The sequence below is a fragment of the Ursus arctos genome, chromosome X (assembly GCF_023065955.2).
Source record: "Ursus arctos isolate Adak ecotype North America chromosome X, UrsArc2.0, whole genome shotgun sequence".
Taxonomy (NCBI): Eukaryota; Metazoa; Chordata; class Mammalia; order Carnivora; family Ursidae; genus Ursus; species Ursus arctos.
In genome coordinates, this window is record NC_079873.1 from 17,743,588 (window position 1) to 17,756,577 (window position 12,990).

At 41.2% G+C, this 12,990-nt stretch overlaps 1 protein-coding gene across 3 annotated transcripts in view; it reads left to right on the plus strand.

The window, feature by feature from the left end:
* The window catches only part of PHEX (phosphate regulating endopeptidase X-linked), a 207,032-nt gene that overhangs the window by 158,005 nt on the left and 36,037 nt on the right, over positions 1–12,990 (plus strand). The window lies entirely within an intron of this gene.

Here is a 12,990-nt window from a genome sequence, read left to right on the forward strand (position 1 = left end):
ACCCAAAGGAATTCCAGATAGCAGTGAATAATGAATGACCTAGAGCAACATGTCTTAACGTGGGTAAAGTTCACAAATACTGGTTGTGTGGGGAAAAGACAACTGCGGAAAATATATTGCCTATGAGACCATATAAAAAAGTTGAAGAGCGTGCAAAAACACTTCTATATATTGTCTGGGTATCTCCTTTTGAGTGAAAGTACAAAGACAGTCATGAGAACGACAGACATTTGAGTTCAGGTTGGCAGTGACCTATGGTGGGTAAGGTGGGCTGCTCCTTCTCAGGTCCTGGCTGGTTCCTCACCCCTCCTGCACCCTTCTGGTCTTCCTCTTCACTCCCTTGCGTGCTGATAACATCTCATCTCACGGTTTTAAGCACATCTTAGTGCGCTTTGTTGAATGTGGGGGATGGAACTTATAAAGACTTACCACCCTTGGCCACAGGCCCATCTGCCTCACTAGATACCTGTCATAGCCTCCTCGCCGGTTTCCCCACTTCTGTCCATATCCCCCTTCAATCTGTTCTAAATTTAATATTACAGCCATTTAAAGATATTTTATAATCATCTCAGGTCCCTCCTTTGCTCAGAACCAGTTATCAGATTCCCTTCTTATTTAGAATAAAAGCAAAATTACTTGTAAAGGCCCTCAGGCCTCTTACTGCTATCTTATGTCACCTCTGTTCCAGCCACACTGGCCTCCTTCCTGTTTCTAGAACATGAGACTGTTCTCTCCTAGCATTTATACTGGAGGCTCTCTGCCTTGGAAAATTCCCCAAGTGATCTGCATGGTTCATGCTCCCATTTCCTTCAAATCTTTGCTTGAATTCCACCTTCTCAGTGAGGTGCCCTGCCTGCCCTCTGTAGATCCTCCCTGCTGGCCCTCATCCTAATAGGTCTCCCTGGCCAGAGAGGACCGCTCGTTAGAGTCGCCCTCATGTGGCCACTTTTGGGAATGGCAGTCTCTGAAGGAGTGGTCTGAGAGCGTAAAGAGTAGAAGGAAAACAAGCAGATGGTGGTAATTTTTGATTCCTACATTAATTTGTATAACCAAATAAGTTGTTAAATATTTTGAATATTTTGAATGTCACTCCTTACTACAGAAATACTCATTATGATGAAAAGACCATTGTTTTCTCCCCCCCCCAAGTGTTATTGAGGTATAATTGACGGTGTGTGTATATAACATATGCACCATGATGTTTTCATATAGCTCCAGATTGAGAACTAAGATGCATATTATTACATAGGAACTTAAGATATTTGAGATTTTATTTTATTTATTTATTTTTTGGGGAGAGAGAGAGAATGAGGGGGGAGGGAGAGGGGGAGAGAGAGGGAAAGAATCTTAAGCAGGCTCCATGCCCAGCGTGGAGCCTGATATGGGGCTTCATCTCACAATCCTGATATCATGACCTGAGCTGAAATCAAGAGTTGGATGCTTAATTGACTGAGCCATCCAGGCGCCCCAAGATATTTGAAATTTTAATTATAACTACTATTTATAATAAGAATTATATGTGAATTATAATATTAGTTGGAATAACCTATTGGACAATAGAAAATTTTTTAGATTATTATTTATCCAAAAATCCCCACTTTTTATTTATTTATTTAATTAATTTGTTTGTTTATTTTTAAAAGATTTTTCTTATTTGTGAGAGAGAGAGAGCATGAACAGGGGGTGGGGCAGAGGGGCAGGGAAAAGCAGACCCCCTGCTGAGCAGGGAGCCCAACACCGGGCTTGAACTGAGGACCCTGAGATCATGACCTGAGCAGAAGGCAGATGTTTAACCAACTGCGCCACCCAGGTGCCCCTCCCCTTTTATTTTGAACTGTTTTTAAAGTTACTAAAAAGTTACAAAACTAGAACACAGAGTTTCCATATATCCTTTAACCAACCACCGCAATGTTAGCATGTAACTGTAGTGCAGTGATCAGAACCAGAAAATTAACATTGGTAAAGCACCATTAATTAGACTCAAGGCCTTACCGAAATGTCACTAGTTTTGCCACTTATGTTCTTTTTCTGTTTCAGAATCCTGTCAAGATCCCACATTACATATAGTCATTATGTCTTCTTAGTCTCCTACAGAGTATAATAGTTCTTTAGTGTTTCTTTGTCTTCCACGACTTTGACACCTTTGAAGAGTACCGGCCGGTGAGTTTGTGGACGGTCCCTCAGTTTGTGTTTTTCTCGTGTTCGCATTATTGGACTGAAGCTAATGCATTTGGGGCATGAATGTCACAGAAGTGATGTTGTGTCCTCCTTTGTGCATCATATCATCAGGTCTATGCTGTCTATCTGTGCGTCTTCTTGCTGGTGATGTGGCCACTTGATCACTTGGAGAAAAGTGCTTTCTGCTGGGTTGCTCTGCCATAAAGTTGCTATTCCCCCTGCCTGATTAGGTGGCAAATGTCTTAGGAACTCTATCTCTGAGACTGCATCTTTCTGTTTCTCTCCAATCTTTCACTCACCGAATTTAGCATCCATTAGTAAAACTTGTATGCAGCAAGTGGCCCACACTGTTTGCTCACTGGAAATTTCCGTTTCTTCCCTTCCATTTGTATTACTGTGAATTCTGTTGTAAGGAAGGGACTGGCCAATCACCCATGGGTATTTATTTTATTCTGTGGGTTCTAATCCAGTGCTACCGTTTCCTATGTCGTTGCTCAAAGTGTTCGGCTCTGGCCATGAGGAGCGCTCATGCGTTGGCTGCCAGGATCTTACATTGCAGTGCTCCTCAACTTGCTTTTTGTTAATTGAAGCAGATGTCTGCTGAGCTCCTTGAGCTACTGCGTTCTGTTTCTAGAGCAGGCGGATAAGTCCCTCTCTTCGCCTGGATCCCAGCTGCCCAGCTTTTCTGTTAGGAGCTTTCACACTTGGCTCATAGAACATTTCTTCTTCTAGATAGGGTCCAGAAATCAGTGGGAGTCAGACTGGGTCCAGGGGAGAATAAAACCTGACTGGTCAGGGTTGAACTGGGTCCAGAAACTGCCTGGATATGGACTAGATTATCCATTTTAAAAGAAGATGTTTTGTTATGTAATATTTGGTACATGCCAAAGAATATATGTAACATGTTAAAACATGTAAATTATATTCCTATGAACCTGCCACCCAACCAAGAACTAGAATGTTCCTGATATCATTGCATCTGTCCATGCTTCTCCCCATCCCATTCATCTTGCTCACCACTTTTCTGATCTTCATATTTATCATTTTCTTTTTTAAAAATAAATTTTAGGGGCACCTGGGTGGCTCAGTTGTTAAGCATCTGCCTTCGGCTCAGGGCGTGATCCCAGAATCCTGGGATCGAGCTCCACATCAGGCTCCCTGCTCTACTGGGAGCACTGGGAGCCTGCTTCTTCCTCTCCCACTCCCCCTGCTTGTGTTCCCTCTCTCGCTGGCTGTCTCTCTCTCTGTCAAATAAATAAATAAAATCTTAAAAAAAATTTAAACCATTCATTTATTTTTATAGCATAATAAAATGATATCATACCACATACAGTCTAAAGCAACTTTGTTTTTTTAATTTATGTGTCGTTAAGATTCATCCATGCAGCATGTGGCAGTGGGGTTTTCGTTTTCCCTGCTGTATAGTATTCCATTGCATGACTGTACCTCAGATTACTTACCTGTACTACAGATTTTATCTGTGGACAGACTTCTGTGTTCTCCCACCCTAGGGTTTTGCTCTTATGAACAGTGTTGCTGCTGTTCTCATTCATGTCCCCTGAGACAAGTGTTTAGGATGTATACTAGGAGTGAAATTACTGGCCCATAGGGCATGCAAATACTCAACTTTACCAAATAACAACAAATGGGTGGCAAAGGGAGTGTTCCAAAGTACAGAAGTGTTTTCATCAACTCTTATTTTCATCACCTCTTGGCATTGGTAGACCCCATTTTCCCCAGTCTAGTTGGCATTGAGATAGATCGTTCACAGATTCTTCCCACACTCACTTTCCAAAGTCAATGAATGCTTACGTCTGCTTTGGGGATTTAAGTATGCCTAATAATATTCTGCCTCTGGGATTCACTCCTGCTCAGCCTTTTTCTTGTCTGGGAAGAGCTGATCCTATCACAGGTTTACTGAAGAAGCAGCCCTTTCAGGGTAACCCAATGGTTTCTGGAAAGCACATGAACAGAGGGGTTTGAAATGAACAATTTGAAGCAGTGTTTTAATTAAGAGATTCAAGCTGTTTCTATTTTCCTAATGACCAGTGCTTACTCTCATTGTAAATTACATTCCCAGGCAAGATGACAAGGAATCCTTTGGGTGACTTTCTCTCTCTCTCTCTCTCTCTCTCTTCTGATTTTCTGGACGACAAATTCAGACAGGTGGAATTCCTTTTTAGACATTTCCCCACTGGGTTTCCTGGGACTCCCCCACCCCTGCCCAAGCCCCCAACTGCCTTCTTTTTCCTTCACTGAAGAAGTGAAAAATTGAGGTGATTTTCTGAAATGAACATCTTTATTGATTAGGGGGATTCTGACAGCATGTGGCCATCTGTTTAATTGGGTTTCATATCTAAGATGTAACTATACTTGGTAACGTGATTTATGAGAATTTCATTCGGTTCCCGTTATCATTTTCTGATTTATGCCACTGAAGTCCACTTCTGCTCACAGTAGAGACTTGAGGAGAAAATATAAAAGCCTATAGTTTTTGGTTTGTGTTGTTTTTGTTTTTTCTTTGTTTGCAAATTCATGCCTTTGTGTGAAACCCTATGACTCGTGGCCATATTTCAGTGTTAGAATTTTGCAGTGTGGTTGTGCTTCTTATTTTTCTACCCTCGTCAAGCTGGGTAGCTGTGTCTTCAGACGGAGTGCAGTGTAACATAATGGCTTCGGTCTGCTATATGAGGAGTTATACAGAGGAGCCGTTGCAGAATTCAATTATATTTGAACCGATAAGGTGGTGAAAGAGGACAACAAGGAGCTGGGGTTATTGTTGCCTAAGCTTGTGCTTTCCTAGCTTTGTGATAGCTGCACACCTGGTCTTCCTGTTGGTATCTCCTGTTACCCAAAAATTCCACTCTTCATAAAATAAGTCAATCCTTCTGCCCACCAGAACACATGAACGTAGAATGTTCATAGGAGCTTTGTCCATAACAGCAAAAACCTGGAAAGAACCTAATGTCCGTGAATAGAATTGGTAAATAAATTGTGGTATATTTGTATAATTGGATATTACACAACAATGCAGGACAAACCGCTCCGTGTACAATATGCGAGAATGTCGCTGACCTACTGCTCAGTGAGACACCGCATACAAAGTTCAGGGGAGGCAAGTGAATCTAAGCAATGGGTTTGAAAACAATGACTCCCTTTGTTAGGGGACTTGACTGTGTGGGGCACAGGAAACATTGTCCCGATTTGGGAGGCACTTGCGCATAAAATCTCTTCGTGTTCCACCATTAAAATTTGTGCCATTACTTTGTGTATATGATACATACACAGTAACACTCTCATTCCCCCCATAAGAATTTTTATAGCAGCATATAACACGCATATACTTTTTTGGGCTTGTAACAGCTTATGTCAGGCCCAGCCTCCAGAGGTGGAGACCAAGGATTGGCAGACGTTTTCTGTAAAGGGCCAAATCGTAAATGTTTTTGCCTTTGCAAGCCATCCATTCTCTGCTGTAAATTCTCACCTTTGCCACTGCAGCTATACAGAGTTCATAAACTAATGGTCGCGGCTGTGTTTTTAGTAAAACTATTTACACAGGCTGTAGTTGGCCAACCCCTGGGATATAGCGTTGCAAGTGGTTGGAACCCAGGGAGACTTGAAGAGTGTTCTGACGCAGCTTACAAACTACTTTGGATCTAATCAGGTGGTGATACCAGGGGTGGGAGGGTGATAGAGTGAACAGCTCCCGTTTGGCCTTCGTTTCTGCTAACATGGACTGGTCTTTAGAATAAAATTCATTTCATGTATTCAGTCTCAATGTGAATCTGTAAAATGCTTCCTTTCAATGTTGGTTTTTTTTAATCATCCTGTGTCTTAAATCATATTAAAGAATTATCGTAACCAAATAAAATCTTGGCTTGAAAACAAGCAAGGACTAAGGGCTAAAACCAATGATACTGTTATCTTTGTTGTAATACACAAGGGATTTGGTTACCCGAGTTTAATCACAGTTATTCTGCTAAAGAAGATAAGCCTTTGACCAGAGGCTGGGCTTATGCTGGCATCAAACTATAGTATTAATCCTGAAATCAAACATAGATTTGTTTTGCTGTTAAGGAAATGATTGTATTTCAAACTGAGAGAATTTCTCATACTTTGTTGACTCTGCCTAAAACCATGAAGTAGAAGCCAAGTTAGCAAATACTCACCTGTGGCCTCTAGCGGAATTTAATGAAGGTAAAGCCTTGAATGCATTTGACACTGTATTTGGGGACAACTTGGGAATAGTCTTCCATGGTTTTGGAGGTAAAAGGGAAGAAACTTAAGTGGTCAACTAATCCAAATTTCTCAGTATCTAGAAGAGATTCTGACACTCATAGCAGTTCTTAGGATTTTTTCCCGCTTATTCACTTAGTATTTACGGATCTCCCAACGATTCTTCTTGATGTTCGCGCCGGTGTGTAGTGCCCTCCGACAGTGAATAAAGCTGACCCCTATAACTAATAGGATATTGTGAAAATGATGGAGTGTGACTTCCGAGGCTGGGTCATAAAAGACATTGTGACCTCTGCCTTGCTGTCTTGGATGGATCATTCTGGGGGGAAGTCAGCAGGGATGTCATGAAGGCACTCAGGAAGCTGGCAGAGAGGTCCCTAGGCAGAGGACCAGAGGCATCCTGCCCATAACCAGTAGCACATGCGCACACTGTCTTTCTTGGAAGCAGATTCTGCAGTCCAGCCAAGCCTTTAGACGATGGCAGCCAAAGCTGGCATCTTGACAGCAACTTCATGAGACACCCTGAGGCAGATCACCCATATAAGATGTTTCTGAATTCTTGAGTTGGAGAAACTGTGAGATAGTAACTGCTTATTGTTCGAAGCCACTATGTTTCAGAATACTTCATTACACAGCAAGAGAGAACTAATAGAGACATCACAACTAGCTAGATAACTGACTTTGCTGCTAGGTTGTATACTGTAATATACTGTGGTAGTTAAGAGTGTGGGCTTTGATTTTGAATCCTGGCTTGGCCACTAATAACTTGCAACCTTGAGCAAGTGCCTTAACATCTTTAAGGTTTGGTATAATGATCTGTAAAGTGCAGATAATAGTAGTGACTGTCCTGTAGAGTTGTCTTGAAGATGGAAGGAGTACGTACAGTAAGTGAAAGAGAGACTGGTTTTTAGTAGGTATTCAATAAATCTTAGCTATTAAGTGTCCTTGCTTTCGAGGAGTTGGGAGAGACAGAAAGCTGACCAGGCATTTATAAGACACGGTGAGTGTGCAGCAGAAGGGTGTGCAATGCATCATGGGAGCCACAGAGGAGGGGTAACTGATCTGGGGGAGTCAAGATCGGCTTCACAATGACAGTGACGTTTGAGTAGCTACTGAAAGGAAAAAGACATTTTCTAGGCCAATCGGGGAGGTTGGGCCCTGCAGGAAGGAGGGCAGCTGGTGCAAAGGTGATGGACAGCAGAGCCTGGCAAAGAAGGTCCCCAGGATGGAGAGATGGGGCACAGGCTGCGTGTGGGGGACATGACATGTGGAAGAGGTGGGCGAGGGCCCAGTAAGCCACACTGAGAAACAGGCTATGGGGAGCTAGGCTAGTTTTCTTTGGGAGGCAAGAAATTTAAGTTTTGCTTCCTTCGTCTTAAAGCTTGTGGCATCCCCTGGAGAGGGAGAAGAGTGAGGTCACTTAGACCAGTTAGGATTTTGGCAGATGGTTGAAGAGAAGGATGGAGAGGGTCTAAATTTAGGCAGTGACAGTGATTGGAGTAAGGAGTGGCTAAGTTAAATCCCGAAAGTTGGCTCTTAAGTAAGCATGTAGTGGGAATACAGGTGCCAGTTTTCTAGCTTGTCTGGCGATGCTGAAAAGAACTCCCATAAAATGGAGATTCTCCTTGTTCTCTGCAGCTGCTCCTCACTGAGAGCTGTTCACAGGCCCGGCCTTGTGACAGTTACTTTAACATGTTATCGCTCATCTTTGTAGTAGCTCTATAATCTCAGCCTGGTGGGCCCATTTTACAGAAGAGGAAATTGAGGCTCAGGCAGGCCGAGTCACTTACCAGAGACCACACAACTAGTAAATGGCAGGGTTGGGAGTATAACCCAGCTTCTCTGACTGCATGTTCTTAATCTTCACCCTATGCTATTTGTTACTGCATAAGAAAAGCGAGAATTACATGAAATGAGACATGTGAATGCACTCTGAAAAGGTGTAGGGCATAATATATGTTAGAGTGTCTATCATCATTATGTCATACCTTCACCCATGTGGTGGGAAGATTGTTTCCATCTGGTATGGAAGTAAGACTCTACAGGATGTGGGGACACCTAGGAGGTGAGGGTAGGAAGGTCAGATGGTTCCCAGGTCCTGCCGATGTCACATCCCAATGGGCTGTGGCCTGGAATAGCAGTTTATTACTGGTGCCTCGAAGACAGCTGCTCTCTGCAGGCCCTTTAGCTGTGCCCATAATCTCCGTGCTTCCTTGGGTTTAGGCAGAGTGGAACAGGTGTTATTTGAGAGATGCCATAAGCTACCTTAAAAAGAATAATTAGACGTACTCTCCAAAAAGGTTTTACTTCATAAAATTTACTATGAGGTTTAAGAAGTTTTGTTAAATGAGTTGAAGTTGTCATAAACAAACCTAGAATAGGTTGCAAAATTGCCAGGTGATGCACTTAGCAAGGTTGTGGGACACCTGCTACAATTATTTTAAGACGTTCTTGCCCTGGTCTAGTCAAGGACTCTGGAGATCCTAACACAGTCTGTTCTCACCACCACCCCCCCCCCGCCTGAGGAGGCAGCTAAGAATGACATTCTGGGTACTGCCCCTGGAGGAAAAAGTGCCCTCAGCTGGAAAGCCTTGGAGTCTCATGGCATTCCCATGACTGTGGTGAGTCCCAGGGCCAGTGCCTGGAGGGAGACACATTTGCCACCTGCATCAAACTTCTGAAAACAAACTCGTGGGGCGGGACAGATCCACTTCCAGACACAAGACTGTGCAGCTTCGCTGCAGGACTGGTAGCAGAAAGCATGGCATGATTATCAGGGGCAGTCTGATGAAAGAGGCGGGGGTGAGTGGGACACTCCCTTGGGGTGACCTGGATGTGAGCCAGGGTGAGGCAAGCACTGGGAAGCTGGCACAGAGCCATGGTGATGGGAGATGGGAAGTCAGGGAGAAAGCTCACCAATTTATCTTGGTGGTCACAATCTTACTTGTTGTCCCTTGAAAGAATCAATCATTTTTCACCCTTATTACAAAAGTAGTTAATATTTATTGTAGAAAACATTTATTGTAAAATGTTTAGCTAAGCTAAAAAATTTTTTTCCAGGAAAAATATTTTCTAAGTTTCTATTCTAATTTCAGTTAGTTAACATACAGTGTTATATTTGTTTCAGGTGTACAATATAGTGATTGGACACTTGGCATACATCACCCGGGGCCCATCATGACAAGTGATGAATATATATATATCACCTCTTCTTTATCCTTTCATTAGTCGATGGACATTTGGGCTGTTCCCATAATTTGGCTATTATTGATAATGCTGCTATAAACATTGGAGTGCATGTACCCCTTCAAATCAGTATTTTTGTATCCTTTGGGTAAATACCCAGTAGTGCAGTTGCTGGGTCATAGGGTAGCTCTATTTTTAACTCTTTGAATACCCTCTATACTGTTTTCCACAGTGGCTGCGCCAGTTTGCATTCCCAACAACAGTGCGGGAGGGTTCCTTGTTCTCCACGTCCTCACCAACACTTGTTGTTTCTTGGGCTTTTGATTTTAGCCATTCTGACAGGTGTGAGGTGATACCTCATTGTAGTTTTGATTTGCATTTCCCTGCTGCTCAGTGATGTTGGGCATTTTTTCATGTGTCTGTTGGCCATCTCTGTGTCTTCTTTAGATAAATGGCTCTTCATGTCTTCTGCCCATTTTTTTAATTGAATGATTTGTTTTTTGGGTGTTGTGTAAGTTCTTCTAGACTTTGGATACTAACCCTTTATCATATATGTCTTTTGCAAATAACTTCTCCTATTCCATAGGTTGTCTTTTAGTTTTGTGGATTGTTTCCTTTGCTGTGCAGAAGCTTTTTATTTTGATGTCCCAGTGGTTTATTTTTGCTTTTATATCCCTTGCCTCAGGAAACATATCTAGAAAGAAGTTGCTACAGCTGATGTCAGAGAGGTTACTGCTTGTCTTCTAGGATTTTTATGGTTACAAGTCTTACCTTTAGGTCTTTCATCCATTTTGAATTTATTTTTGTGTGTGGTGTAAGAAAGTGGTCCAGTTTCATTTTTCTGCATGTTGCTGTCTAGTTTTCCCAACACCATTTGTTGAACAGACTGTCCTTTCCCATTGGATATTCTTTCCTGCTTTGTCTAAGGTTAATTACCATATAGTTGTGGATTTGTTTCTGGATTTTCTCTTCTGTTCCATTGGTCTATGTTTCTACTTTTGTGCCAGTAACATATTGTTTTGATGGCCACAGCTTTGTAATATAACTTGAGGTCTGGAATTTGTGATGTCTCCAGTTTTGCTTTTCTTTTTCAAGATTGCTGTGGCTACTCAGGGTCTTTTGTGGTTCCATACAAACTTTAAGATTGTTTGTTCTAGCTCTATGAAAAATGCTGTTGGTATTTTGTTAGGGATTGCATTAAATGTGTCGATGGCTTTGGATAGTATAGACATTTTAACAATATTTGTTCTTCCGTTCCATGAGCATGGAATGTTTTTCCATTTCTTTGTGTCATCTTCAATTTCTTTCATCAGTGTTTTATAGTTTTCAGAATACAGGTCCTCCACCTCTTTGGTTAGGTTTATTTCTAGGTATCTTATTATTTTGGGCGCAGTTGTAAATGGGATTGCTTTCTTTTTTTTTTTTTTTTAAAGATTTTATTTATTTATTTGATAGAGAGAGACAGCCAGCGAGAGAGGGAACACAAGCAGGGGGAGTGGGAGAGGAAGAAGCAGGCTCCTAGTGGAGGAGCCTGATGTGGGGCTCCATCCCAGAATGCCAGGATCACGCCCTGAGCCGAAGGCAGACGCTTAACGACTGCGCCACCCAGGCGCCCCTGGGATTACTTTCTTAATTTCTCTTTCTTCTGCTTCATTATTGGCATATTGAAATGCAACAGATTTCTGTACATTGATTTTGTATTCCGCGACTTTAATAAATTCATTTATCAGTTCTAGTAGTTTTTTGGTGGAGTCTTTTGAGTTTCTTATGTGGAGTATCATGTCATCTGCAAACAGTTTAAGTTTTACTTCTCGTTACCAATCTGGATGCCATTTATTTCTTTTTGTTGTCTGATTGCTGTGGCTAAGACTTCCAGTACTATGTCGAAAGAAGTGGTAAGAGTAGACATCCTTGTCTTGTTGCTGATCTTCAGCAAAAAGCTCTCGGTTTCTTACCATCAAGGATGATGTTGGCTGTGGGTTTTTCATAGATGGCCTTAATTATGTTGAGGTGTGTTCTTTCTAAATCTACTTTTGTTGAGGATATTTATCATGAATGGATGTTGTACTTTGTCAAATGTTTTTTCTGCGTCTATTGAAATGATCATATGCTTCTCATCCTTTCTCTTATTGATGTGATGTATCATGTTGATTGATACACAACTATTGAAACACCTTTACAGCCCAGAAATAAGCCCCACTTGATCATGGTGAATGATTTTTTAAGTTTATTGTTGAATTCAGTTTGCTAGTATTTTATTGAGGATTTTTATATCTGGGTTCATCAGGGATATTGGCCTGTAGTTCTCTTTTTTAGTGGTATCTTTACCTGATTTTGGTATCAGGATAATGCTGGCCTCATGGAATGAATTTGGAAGTTTTCCTTCCTTTTCTATTTTTTGAAATAGTTTGAGAAGAACAGTTAATTCTTCTTTAAATGTTTGGTAGAATTTGCCTTTGAAGCCATCTGGTCCTGGACTTTAGTTTGTTGGGAGTTTTGTTTTGTTTTTTTACTCATTCAGTTTCTTTGCTGGTTATCTGTTCAAATTTTCTATTTCTTCCCATTTCAGTTTTGGTAGTTTATATGTTTCTAGGAATTTATCCATTTCTTCTAGGTTGTCCAATTTGTTGGCATACAGCTTTTCATAATATTCTCCAGTGATTGTTTGTATATCTCTGGTGTTGATTGTTATTTCTCCTCTCTCATTTGTGATTTTATTTATTTGAGTTCTTTCTCTTTTTCTCTTGATAAGTCTGGCTAGAGATTTATCAACTTTATTGATTTTTTTCAAAGAACAAGCTCCTGGTTTCATTGATCTGTTTTATTATTTTTTTAGTTTCTATATTATTTATTTCTGCTCATCTTTATTATTTCCTTCTTTCTGCTGATTTTAGGTTTTGTTTGTTCTTCTTTTTCTACCTCCTTTAGGTGTAAGGTTAGGTTGTTTGAGATTTTCCTTGCTTCTTGAGGTAGGGCTGTATTGCTGTATCTTACCTTTTAGGGCCAATTTGCTGCATCCCAAAGGTTTTGGACTATTGTGTTTTCATGTTCCTTTGTTTCCATGTATTTTTTATTTCTTCTTTTATTTCCTGGTTGACCCATTCATTCTTTAGTAGCATGTTGTTTAACCTCCATGTATTTGTGGTCTTTCTAGATTTTTTTCTTGTGGTTGATTTCTAGTTTCATAGTGTTGTGGTCGGAAAAGATGCATGGTGTGACTTGGATCTTCTTGAATTTGTTGAGGCTGGTTTCGTGGGCTAATATGTGATCTATTCTGGAGAGTGTTCTGTGTGCACTTGAAAAGAATGTGTATTCTGATGTTTTAGGGTGGAATGTTCTGAATATATCTGTTAAGTCCATCTGTTCCAGTGCGTCATTCAAAGCCATTGT